General features: G+C 44.9%; 1 protein-coding gene across 2 annotated transcripts in view; it reads right to left on the bottom strand.

The window, feature by feature from the left end:
- BICRAL (BICRA like chromatin remodeling complex associated protein) overlaps positions 1-13812 on the bottom strand; it is a 60524-nt gene that overhangs the window by 32167 nt on the left and 14545 nt on the right. The window contains exon 2 of one of the 2 annotated variants that reach the window (XM_083175682.1): positions 3125-3192. The exons of the other annotated variant lie outside the window; for it this stretch is intronic. The gene's annotated coding sequence lies outside the window, so the exon portion shown is untranslated. The remainder of the gene's footprint in view (positions 1-3124; positions 3193-13812) is intronic. 2 annotated transcript variants of the gene reach the window in all.

Raw genomic sequence — 13812 nt, 5'->3', positions numbered from 1 at the left:
TGCAAAATATAATAATGCCCATAGCAACGTCCCATCTTAGTAAATTTCCCTCACAGTGTCTAGATCAGTGGTTCCCAACCCTGGTCCTCAAGTACCCCCAACAGTGCACGTTTTCCAGGTAACCCAGCAGGTGCACTCATTATTCAGGCACACTTTAAAGATCCACAGGTGGAGCTAATTATTTCACTTGTGATTCTGTGTGGAGACCTGGAAAATGTACACTGTTGGGGGGTACTTGAGGACCAGGGTTGGGAACCACTGGTCTAGATAGTCAACAGGTCTACCCTAAAAGGCCAACATGCAATAGGTCGACAGGGTCGAAAACACATGAAGAGGGTCAAATTGGTCCCTCCCTGCAATGTACCTGCAAAAGTTTGCGGGCAGGTAAAGTGCGAGCACAGTACCAGGCAAAACCAGGTGCAGGTCGGCCATGTTTTGGATCTCAACAGACACGACCATCCCCCCCCCCCCCCCCGAGCAATTTAGATACGCCTTCGTTGTACGGACCACTCCCACAAAATGCTCCGTCGTCACACCCCCTTTCCCTAATGGTTGTCGCCGCTCCAGGCGCCCACAACACTACTTAAAGTGCCCACGTGAGAAGACTGCCAGAAATCGAAGAGTACTGATTTTTGGAGCTCTACACAGGAACCTGAATTAGGCCCTTAGTTTGAACTTTATCAGCAGTCACAGTGCATTACAGATTACATTTGGATGTGGATGTTAGTCACCTAACAGCAAATTATAATATGGTCATTATATCTTCACTTAAAGAATCCTCATATGTAGTTTTTAGGTAGAACAATGAAGTTTCTATCTAGTTTAGAGTTCTCAGACAAAGAAGTTATTAAAAGATTTTATAGAATTTATGGTTCCTAAAAGCGTTAGAATATCACCTTCTGTTTTTGTTTTTTTTATTCAGTAAATTTTTTTGATTTTTCAAAGAACATGGGCCCTTATTCTAGTTGATTCGGACGGATGCATATTTCGGACAGGAACCGAGTGTTCTTAGCCCTGCTTACCGTACGGATCGCTCACACCGTCCAAATGCAGTAAGACGCTGAGTGAATGAACTGCGAGTGGATGCTTCATGTGAACACCTCCCCCATCTGTGGGAACCTCCCCCATCCTCCGATGGTCGCCGACCATCAAATGATGGACCGAAGGGTCACAGCACCGAGTGCTCCAGACCACTCAGACATTTTTCCGTATGAAAGCAGGGATATGGGCGGGCAGCTGACATCCGGCTATGTCAGCTGTCTGCCCCCCACACGTGCGTCGTGGCCGCATTACCATACGTACGCCCAGTGTTTTCATGGGAACACAGATGAAACGCGGCGTGTACGCATATGGGAATGAGTCCAAACAGCCCTTCACGCCCCTCTCCACCCCCTGCTCGGATGGTTCCGTACGATGATTTTCTGCACGGACCTCACGCCGTGTTCGTACATGTGAGACGTTCGCACATGCGCAGATATTGCCTCTGCACATGCGCAAACACCAAACATCGGTCGTCCGACTGCACTCGGAGCCATTCAACTCAATCAGAATACGGGCCATAGTGCCCAAACAGGCCAACACGTCGATACATAAACATCTTGAATCAAGTAGAAAATATAATACAGCATGAGGAACAAAAAAGTAGGTACAAAGCAAGGACCACATTTTCTGCAGGAGTTATATAGCGAATATACCAGAAGGCGCCATTCGGGTAGGTGTCCAGCATATTGAGACTCAAATGCACATGATGTCTTATCTTAATAGGATATTTAGAAGCACTTAGCATAAATTCCCAACAGAATAGCCGTATAACGAGAAGAATGAAATAACAAAATAGGCTAATAGTATCAACGTGTCAAACACAAAACAAAATACCTCCCTAAAAGCCCCAAAGCCACCCTACCACATAATATTGTCTTGAGAGGCAATATTATATCTTATACAGCTAAATTAAATAAAAATTATTCAGCAAAATTCCTAACCCTTCAGCAATCACTAACACAGGCCTTCTCCCAATACCAAAAAGATCCCTCTTCCCTCAATAGACAAAGATACATTTTAATAAATACACACTTCAACGAGTATCTCCATAACAAAGGAAATAAATGTCTGTACAGTATAAATTATCGTTATCACTGTTTTGGTAACAAAACGGGTAAACTTCTCACAAACATTCTTAATGGATCTAGACCCTCAGCTATTATCCATCCCCTTAAACGCAACGACGCAACAACAACAACATCATATAAACAAATTGCCCAGGAGATGATGAGCTTCTATTCTAACTTATATGCAGACCCTTTAAAATCCCTATAGCCCCTATAAAAGCCTTATATTCCAAAATTGAATTCCCTAAACTCCCTCCTGATTAATTAACAGCTCTAACAACACCTATAACTAAAGATGAAGTAGCCAAAGTCATTAAGTCATTAAAAAAAGGTAAAGCCCCGGGCCCGGACGGGTTCGGTAGTAGTTTTTATAAATGTATGCTCCCCCACATACTTGATTCGCTAGTTAAGGCCTTCAACCATATTTTGACTAATAAAATCCTTCCCCATCATTTTAATTCTGCTTATATAAAGACTCTCCCCAAACCTGGGAAGGACCCTTCCCTGCCAGGGTCCTATAGGCCGATTTCATTATTAAATTCAGATTACAAAATTCTGGCCAAAATTCTGACTGAAGGGCTGAAGGCTTATGTGACGTGTATTATACACCCTGACCAAACAGGTTTTATCTCAGGGAGATATTCTGTAGTAAACGTTAGGAAAGTAATTACTGCAGTACAACACATGCAACATAAATCTGGACATTTCCCCCCGGGAATAATTATGTCCATAGACGCCGAAAAGGCCTTCGACCTTGTTCATTGGTCCCATCTCCATTCCACCATGGCACAATTTGGTTTTCCAACAGAATTTATTGAATACATTAAACTCCTATACACAAAACCAGTATTACAAATTTTATGTAATGGCCAAATCTCAGAACATTTCCAACTTTACAAGGGGACGAGGCAGGGATGCCCTCTATCCCCTCTCCTTTTCGCCATTGCAATCGAACCGTTAGCCCTTCTTCTGCGACAATCTCCGGGATTTAATGGCATATCGATCAATGGGCATACCTTAAAAGTATCGCTCTTCGCAGATGATATGCTGCTTTTCATCAATAATCCCGCAGAGTCTATTTCATCTATTGTGAATTTAATACAAGAATTCGGTATGATTTCAGGTTATAAAGCCAACTTAGAAAAGACAGAACTATCACCACCCATTTTTGCTAAATTTAAAATAGCCCAATCACAACTTAAATATCTAGGCATTTACATAACAAATACAACGGACAAATTATATAACGCTAACATATCCCTTACTATAACTAAAATTATAGCACTAATGAATTCATGGTTACACTTGCCTCTCTCACTCCTTGGTAGGGAGATAAATAAAATCCATTATCTTCCCTAAAATATTTTACTCCATGCAATTGCTCCCAATAGCCTTAAACTATAAAGACCTGCGGTTGATTAATACCCATATATAAAAGTTCCTCTGGAAGGGTAAAAGGGCCAGGATTTCTCTGAAAAAATTGATGCCCCCTAAACAAAAAGGGGGACTTCGTATACCTGATTTTAAGGCATACTCCACCTCTATCTTCTTCAGGTACGCTAGCGACTGGTTACTGGAGAAATCAGTATAAACTGATCTGGATTTAGATCATGCAAATTTCTTCCCTTATTCCCCTGCAGCCCTATTACACTTGAAGGCCTCTGACGTCCCAAAATAAATAATGACAAATATATTATTCAGAGATACGCACCTTAATTGGATCTCCCTCCACAAAAAACTAAAACGAGACCATAAAACCTCTCCATATATCCCTCTGTGGGGAAATCCTAATTTCCCACCCTCACTTACAAATGCTTCACTTCAAAGATGGAGGAAGAAAGGCTTGTCACTAGTTTCCAAAGTCTTTGACCCAGGTGGAATCATATTACCCTTTGAATCACTAGTACAGACGTATTCTATCCCTAATTCACAGTTCTACCTTTACTTGCAAGTAAGACACTATGCTCTGTCACTGGGCCCGTTGGTAGGGGGAACCATCCCTCCACATCCTATTCTGAAAGTTCTATTGTACAGGGAAAAAATGACGTATAGAATTAACCTTTTATATCCTATATTGATCGAAGTAAATAATCCACTAAATCAGCAAGCCTCTCTTTTACTCTCTAGTTGGTCCCAAGATATCCCAAGTATACCAGAGGGTCAGGACTGTGTAATACAAAAGTACTGTATGTATTCTAAACACTTAGGCTCGGCCTATTTACAGGAAACACATTTGAAATTCTTGCATAGAGCATTTATTTCACCAGCGCAAAGAAAGCACATGGTGGCTGATGAACCGGGCCAATGTTATAAGTGCGCAATGGCAAATGCAAAGCTCCTACACTGCTTTTGGGAGTGTTCAAAAATCAGAAGGTTTTGGAACAAAACCATTAACTTCATAAAAACTACTTTGCAAATTGATATTCCACCTTCACCAGACTTATGTCTCCTTTTAAAGTTTGACTCAGTGACTGTCTCATCCTATTTCGCAACCAATTTTGGTTATTATCTTCACCTGGGCCAAAAAGTTAATTCTATGACATTGGATCAAAAAATCGGTCCCAAGTATCCAAGAACTGAAAACGAGAATTCTACAACACCTATACTTTGACCTAAGAACCCTACTTCTTTCAGACAATACCTCCTCTGAATCTTTCTTCAGAAAATGGCGACATTACATCTTTTCTTTAGATGAAGATTCCAAATCTGCAATCCTTCAGTTTTTCAATCATATGACATGGACAAGGCTGTACCCTTACTTGGAAGGCCTAAATCACTCAAGTTCAAGATCAGCTCTTCTTTCCCGCCCTCCTCAAAATCAAGAAGATTATATAACCAGTCCTTTGTCGAGCACATCTGCATAAGACCCAGGTTCCGGTTTATGCTACTTTTAACCTTATGTCTACTTCAAACTGGTTTATTTTTATTTAATAATTGATTTTATTTAATATTTGTCTGTACCGTACAAGTTCTTCCCACTACATTCTGCTGAGCCAGAAGTCTTAGATTAGTCAAAATGATCATTTATTGACTGTAAATGTTATAATACAGCTAGACATACTACTAACAAGTCTTATATCCCCCCCCCCCCCCCCCTCTATGTCTCTGTCTTTGTATGTTTGTATTATTTGTCTACCTGTCTGTTTTAATATTAGACTGCATGGCCTAGCTGTTGGAGGACAAAACCCCATCTTTGCGAAATGAGAACTAATGATTAGGTTTCTCAGGGTTAGACATTACATTTACTTAATTTGTTTACTTGATTGATACCGGTGATACCGTGCCTCTCTCATTTAAAGAGGCAAGGTAACAGCAAATGGTACACGATAATTGAAGCTACATTGTTTACCTTGCAGACAGTTATATTATATATATAATATTTTGTCTATTATATTATGACTATTAGTCTACTGTATACTCAATGGCTATGTTATGCTTTTTCGTGTTATTACATATGAAACTCTATAAAAACGTATTTAAAAAAATAAATAAAAAAAAGCTGCCTAATAACCCCCCCCCCCCTTATGTGAGGCAAAAAAAAACTAATGACCCTAAGGTAGGATATGCCTAGCTCTCCCATAAAATAGTTATTAAAGCAGCTTCATAGTAGGATCATAATCATATCTCAAGGACAAGCGGGGTAAATAACATTACAATTCTAAACAGGTAGAAAAAAGTGGAAATTCAAATAGGATATTTGGTTATGTAGCAGCAATGTAGAGATACACAGGAGTTATAAATTCACATCGACATAGGGAATAATAGATGTGGTGGGAAGTGGTACTGTTATAAATAACAAATTTAACACGGTCAGTCCGGCCACCTCTCGATATCCCGTCCGAAGACGGACAAGGCACCAATTTTGCCCTAGGGCCCTTCAAAACTAAAATAAGAGGTGTACCATACCATAGACATAGCTATCAAGTTCCAAAGTCCTATGGCATCCATCAAAAGAACAGAAGAAGACTTTGAATAGTCTGCGGCGACTTTACAGTGTTTGAATATACAGTATAGTAGTCAGAATCTGTATTGTTAGGCAGAGTCGCAGGCAGGGGCATGTCGAGGATAGAATAAGCTATTGGTTATTTAAGAATGGATGGCTCGCAAGACATATGTATACCTGTCTTAAACTCTGCCACAAAGGTAGTGCTCATTCTAGCACCCGCCATCTTTGAAAACCCATACAGTTCCTCTTCCCTGCCTGGGGTGTCGCTGTCTGCTGTAATACTTCTAGCACAGTGTGGTCTGTATATCAGCATTGATATGCAAACCAGACCTGTGCTAGAAACACCACAGCAGGGAAGAGGAACTGCATGGGTTTTCAAAGATGGTGGGTGCTAGAATGAACACTATAGAGGTGTAAGAGGAGGGAGAGGTATCCACTGTAGGTTCTCCAAACATATTAAGCAGCCTTTGAGTAGAGGCATGGATAGCTTCAAGGAGGTGGTATACGTTGTGAGGCATGATATATGTGGATAATACACAGGAGATGTCCAACCCAATAACAGGACCAAGCAACAACTTCAGGGGTGACGGTTGCTAGCACACCACCAAGCAGAGTAGGGTAACAGACAAATATGAAGTTGCTGCTTGGTGCTTATATTAAGCGTGGTTGCAGGACAGAAAACAGAGAGTTGTAGTAAACGGAGTACAGTCAAAGGAGGGAAAGGGTACAAGTGGAGTACCCCAGGGATCTGTACTTGGACCGGTGCTTTTTAATATCTTTATTGGAGATATTGCAAATGGAATTGAGGGTAAAATGTGCCTTTTTGCAGATGACACAAAGGTATGCAACAGGGTAGACACACCAGGAGGGATAAAACAAATGATTGATGATCTAGGTAGATTAGAGGAATGGTCAAGAGCATGGCAACTACAGTTGGTACTCTTTACCTATCACGGCGCCCATCGCGGGCATCGCGGGTACATTTATGTCTGGCCGCGACGCGACCGACGCGATGCCCGCGATTTCCCATTGAAACCCATGTTAAACATGGAAATCGCGTCGGTCGCGTCGCGGCCGGCCATAAATGTACCCGCGATGCCCGCGACGCGATGCACCCGATTTCCCATAGCAATCAATGTTAAATGGCCCGACCGACGCGATTTTACTGTTAAATGCCTCAATGGACCCGATGTGGCCATAGGAAACAATGTTAAATGGGCCACAGAGGCCAAATAGGCAACCTTGACTGGGAAATGGCCCCCCCAATTGTTACCGCCACCCCACGATCAACGTGAACCCGAAGCGTGGCGAGCGCAGCGGTACGCGTCCTCCGACCTTTTCATACCCCCACTATCCACGTCGGCGTGGAGTTGAGAATAGAATAGTGTGGGGAGCGCAGCGAGCCACCGAGCTCGAAGCGTGGCGAGCGCAGCGAGACCCCGCGCGGGGACGCGGATACCTTCACAGCTATACGCGTCCCCTCGCGGGCTTCACAGGTGTCCATGGCGACGCGGACACCTGTGAAGCCCGCGAAGGGACGCGTTTACCTGTGAAGGTATCCGCGTGCGCTCGCCACGCTTCGGGCTCGGTGGCTCGCTGCACTCGCCACACTATTCTATTCCCAACTCCACGCCGACGTGGATAGTGGGGGTATGAAAAGGTCGGAGGACGCGTACCGCCGCTGCGCTCGCCGCGCTTCGGGTTGACGTTGATCGTGGGGTGGCGTAAACAATTGGGGGGGCCATTTCAGAGTTCAGGGTAAGTATTTGGGCTCTAAGGCCCATTTAACATTGTTTCCTATGGTAAAATCGGGTCCATTCAGCCATTTAACATGAAAATCGTGTCCATCGGGCCTTTTAACATTGATTCCTATGGCAAATCGTGGGCATCGCGTCGCGGCCATCGTGTGCACATTTATGGCCGGCCGCGACCGACGCGATGTCCATGTTTAACATGGTTTTCAATGGGAAATCGTGGACATCGCGTCGGTCGCGTCCGGGCATCTTTAGCCCGCATACGACGCGACCGACGCGATTTTTTACCTCACGATGCCCACGATCAAGATCGTGGGCGCTGTGCTAGGTAAAGAGTACCCTACAGTTTAATGCCAAAAAATGCAAAATCATGCACTTGGGTCTCAGAAATCCAAAGACTAAATATAGTATAACTGGCACTAAAATGGAAACTACTGAGGAAGAGAGGGATCTAGGTGTCACTATTTCAGGGGAATTAAAAGCAGGTAGGCAATGTAACAAAGCAATGAAGAAGGCAAGTCAGATGCTTGGTTGCATAGGGAGAGGTATCAGCAGTAGAAAGAAAGAAGTAATAATGCCACTCTATAGGTCATTGTTACGACCTCACCTAGAGTAATGTGTTCAGTTCTGGAGGCCATATCTCCAGAAGGATATAAATACATTAGAGACTGTACAAAGAAGGGCAACTAAAATGGTGCATGGCCTACATCACAAAACGTACCAGGAAAGACTAAAAGATATTAATATGTACAGACGGCGCCGGCCTTATGCTTGCTGGCGAATCGCCAGCAGCATGCTGCTGGCGATCCGCCAGCAACACGGCGCGCCATCTGACTGAGACGCGCGTGCGTCCCCCACGCACGCGCGTCTCAGTATCCGGGCGGCCGGCCGGCGAGGCGGACGCAATACTGTCCGCCTCCCGCTCGAGGGGGGACCCGAGGAGGCTGTGGGGGGGTGCGGGCGCCCGGTGTGGGCACCGGGCGACCGTCGGAAGGGGACGGCAGCACCGTCGGAAGGGGACGCGCGCGCACCTCGTGCGCGCGCGTCCCCTTCCGACACACAGATGGCGCAGGAGCAGGGAATGGCGATGGCGTCGCCATCGCCATCCCCTGCAAAGATGAGCCCGGCCCCATCTGTATACTCTAGAGCAGAGAACGGAAAGGGGGGACATGATAGAAACTTTCAAATATATCAAGGGTTTTAACAAGGTACAGGTGGGAGACATTCTTCACAGGAAGAGGAGCAACAGAACACGAGGACATGCACTGAAACTAGAGGGAGGAAGATTCAGGGGAAATGTGAGGAAGAATTACTTCACAGAAAGAGTTGTAGATAAGTGGAATAGCCTACCATCAGAGGTGGTAGACGCAAATACAGTAGTACAATTTAAACATGCTTGGGATAGGCATATTGATATCCTTACAAAAAAATAAGGATCAAATATGGTTTGAGGTAACATGTTTAAAAAAGGGGCAGACTAGATGGGCCAAGTGGTTCTTATCTGCCGTCAAATTCTATGTTTCTAAGTTGCAGGTCTTGAATATGCAGGGTAGAAAATGGTAGTTGGAGATAATAGCAGGGCAGTCACTGGAGGAGTGCTCCGCAGGATGAGCCGGAGCTTCCAAGATGGCGCCCGGACACTATTGCACAACTGGCAGGGAGTTAGCGCACACCAAGCCCGATCAGTCAGGCACCTTCCCACCCAGGAGACCTGTTCACAGGTGCAACAGCGAATGTTCTGCAGGCACAGCAGCCGCGGCAGGAGGAGTTCACCACGGGATGGAGCCTCCAAGATGACACCCAAGTGTGCACGATCTAGAGAGCCAGCGGTATCAGGCCAGAGGTCCTGCTGCGGCCACACCAGACGCCTCACAGGAGTAAGGATGAGCTCGTCGGCAGCAGGAGAGTATCGGGGACAGAGGTGAGTAGAACTGGGGCGTCCAAATGTCCGTAGGCAGGATAATTAACAGCATTTTCCTGGAGCTCCCACACCCTGCCTCCTTCTACTTGCTAGGTCAAGCCATCACCTTCTGTTTATACAAGGCATTTCTATAATTCTAAAACCCTGACCTTAATTATATTATTCTTCCATGGTCTGAGATCATTGCTCTTGTCATTAAAATAAGTTTTACAGTCATCCCTTTTTTGGAAGAACAATATGTTTGGGGGAGATTCACTTGTGGCTCACGCCTGCTGCTTGGTGCTTATATTAATAAGCGCATGGGGGGGGGCACTGGCACCTCCTAATGACTGCCGGCACCCCCACATGACTGCAGGCAAAAATGTTGATTCACGGCCCGCAGCAGCAGCGCAGCACCCGGATCTGGACTTCATTACTTTCCTGCCTCCGGCCTCCAGCCCGCATGCCAACTATACAGATCATCACCGCGGTGGCTGGGTTCAGTGTACAGACTGGGTGCTGCGGTGCTGGTTACATTGATATCAGTGTATACATATAGGGCATGTATAAGGCACAGCGCACACCCCTGTCCTCGTGCCCGCCCTCCCGCTCGCACTCCAGCCTTCCCGCCTTTTGGAGCCAGCACACCACAGCTCCGGGCCTGTCAGCACCTCCTCACCTTAGTCACACAGATAGTGACAGGCAGCCAGCCAATAAGCCACGCCGAGCAGGAGCCAGCCTGAGCCGCAGCCACTTTTACACTGGCATTCCCCCCCCACCCCCCACCCGGGAACTTGTCCCCCCGTTGTCCCACCTGGTGGAGGAGGGTCCTGCCTAAGCTGGTGCTTCGGGAAGGGGGGAGTAGGGTCCTGAGCCGGTGGCCGGTAAATCCACCAGTTGGGACCCCCACAAACACCCAGTAGGCGGAGATAGACATGCCCAGTAAGTAACGATAGACATGCCCCTCCAATTGTGCACGCCTATGATGAGCGCCTATTCGGAGCTATTCAATATTTCATCAGTCAAACCAGCATCAGCTGCGGCAGTCACAATTTTGCTCGCAACCTCTGGACATGCAAGAAAAAATGTGTAAAATCGTCCATAGGTTTGGATGCCCAAATTAGGACTTTAGGGGTGAGATTTAATAGGATGAGAGATTCAGAAAGTGAGAGATTTGGTAAGAAATCTCCAGTTTTTTTAAAGCGGCAATCATTTACACTTCAAAATCAAACTGTTTTTGCAGTGTAAATGATTGCCGCTTTAAAAAAACTGGAGATTTCTTACCAAATCTCTCACTTTCTGATTCTCTCATCCTATTAAATCTCACCCTAGATGTCTAACAAAGATCTTTAGATGGTTTTGACCACATTGCATGACTAAACCTGGAGCTGTCAAGTGTGCAAACTACTAGAGAATATCTGATCAGAGAAACAATTGAATAGCTCTGATAGATGCCCATTTATATAAAAGTTCACCAGAGGACAACAGAAATGCCCCCATAGAAATGAATACTATTTGATCAACATTTTCACTTTTTAATTGGATTTATCGGTCCTTTCATGTTATATGTTACATTCACTAAATGTTACATTGAAAATTGCTTTTTAATGAATAAATAAATGAATGCATTCTATATATAACAATATTTAGCATTGTCTGATACCAGATAGACATATCTTGCCTTTCATGCATATGGTTTATTTATGCTTGGCTAAAAAAACTGTACATTAATATTTTCTAATATTCTACAAACCTTTTGGTGTTAAATTATCAGACATTCATCGATGTGAACAATATTTTCAGATCATTCTAAATACTGTTGCACATTGGGATAATAAAGGAATGTCCACAGCCAATTGATTGTGAGTACATGATATATATCATCTGTAAAATTTAATATACAGTATTGATTCCAAACTGATCTGCACCATAGTAGAACCCTATTGTGTTTCCTACTATAGCGGTATGGGGTAGAACAATTACAGAAGTACAGAGAATGACTACCTTAGCACCCAATGGGTGTGTTAATATATTTACTGGTTATCAGACTATTATTACAGTACACACTACTCTCATATATTCTGGGATACCATTTTGGTCTTTCAGAGGAAAGAGAAAACACCAGGAAAAAACTATGGGGGATGATTCACTAGTGATCGGACAGGGCCAAATTCAGCCTGTTCCAATGGCCCCCCCAGTCTGCTTATGCGCGTATTTGTCCAAACTGATGTCTCCATGGGAACCTCTGACAATCTACATGTTGACATTCATAATGTTGACATTTTCAGAATGTCAACATTTTAGTAGTTGACATGTTGACTGGAACTCATTCTGCTGCCTTGAAGCCTGTCTACAAAGGGTTCTAAGACTAATATCTGAAGAAAACAAGGCACCATTTTTGTACACTGCCTCTTACCTGAAGATGATATGTCTCAGATGCAGTTCTCTTACATAAGACACACTGGGTAAATAAAGAAGTGAGCCAGTGGAGAAGTTCCCAATGAGCAACCAATCAGCATTGATGTAACAATTTAAAATACTATAAAATCAGAGCAGCTGATTGGTTGTCATGGGCAGCACTCAGTGTCACATGTCTCCACCCTTATCACTGCTTCATTACATTAAAGAGGCCTACACACATAGTGATGTGAAGCAATTTTCTGACCGATGCGTGTGTGTATAGTAGGGGCATCACTATAGCGGTGTGTCTCGCTATAGCCTCAGTGATTAATAACCATCACCTTCTATATGTTTTGCAGCGTCTGTGGTGGCAGTTGGTGTGACTCCCCTATTTGAGTTGTGGACGGGGCTGCAGTCCAATGCTGAGGGCCACCACTGTTTAATACAAAAGTGAAGCAGCTAAAATAAAGCATGGTGTAGCCGGACAGTGGCAGGTGTTAAATCTGCTGTAACTACGGTCTGCACATTCTTGTTTGGTATTTAGGACAGCATGTAGACATAGCTTTAGCTCAGCCTGCCAATGGATCTTGCCACTGGGACATTTGTGAACATAGGGGCTAATTCAGTAGCAGTCACAGTTTTGCAACGTAGCAAATCTGCGACTATGCTATTGCATGCTGGGGGGAACCCAGCACAGGGCAAGTGTGATACCCTGAAAATAAATGGCACCCTAATGTTTGTAAAATGTTATGAGACTTTAATACTGAACTGTGAGGGGCAGCTAACAGTTACAACAGCATGTGCAGACAGTGGGTCATGTGACTGCAGTCTATAAATAAAAGCCCTGCACTGACAGTTGGGCTGGGAAGAGAGGGTTGAAGGTAGCCATTTTGAGGAGACTGAGCTACACTGGACTGTTATGAAAAAAACCCAGTGTGTTACCTCGGGCCAGATGGTGAGAGACAGCCTCCCTGTAGAGATTGTGAAGGAGAGGTGGGTGAGGAAGCAGACACCTACAGACATACAAGGTTTGAAGGGCGGTCTGTGGAGAGACTGCCAGACAGAGCTGACAGGGGATGCGGTCATCTATTAGAATGAACTTAGGTCTACAGTCATTAGGTCGACCCCACTAGGTCGACTGGCAGGAAGGTCGACATGGGCCAAGGTCGACATGACTTAAGGTCGAATTTGCATAAAGGTCGACATGAGGAAGGTCGACTGGTCATAAGGTCGACATGGGTATTTCACTGTTTTTTGAGCCGACATGTGCCGACAGGCGGTATTTCATGCCCTACCATCCACTAGGGCGTGGTGGGAGAATAAAATAGTGTGCCGAGCGCAGCGAGGCACCGTGCCCGAAGCATTGCGAGCGAAGCGAGCGATGCGAGGGTCCGATTCTCATTGCCAACTGTGTCCATGTCGACTGTGTCGACATTCGGATCAAAAACAGTGAAAAACCCATGTCGACCTTATGACCAGTCGACCTTCCTCATGTCGACCTTTATGCAAATTCGACCTTAAGTCATGTCGACCTTGGCCCATGTCGACCTTAAGTCAGGTCGACCTTCCTGCCAGTCGACCTAGTGGGGTCGACCTAATGACTGTAGACCTAAATGCAGTCTGACGAATGATCCCATTCCGCTGACAGGAGGTGAGGCCTAACTGTAGGTGATGTAGCAGCCTTCCAGGGAGACCCGGCAACAG

Source organism: Crinia signifera, chromosome 3 (genome assembly GCF_055691185.1).
Source record: "Crinia signifera chromosome 3, ASM5569118v1, whole genome shotgun sequence".
In the NCBI taxonomy this organism is placed as follows: Eukaryota; Metazoa; Chordata; class Amphibia; order Anura; family Myobatrachidae; genus Crinia; species Crinia signifera.
The sequence above is the reverse complement of the archived record's forward strand: the minus strand, read 5'-3'. Positions and strand labels throughout refer to the sequence as shown.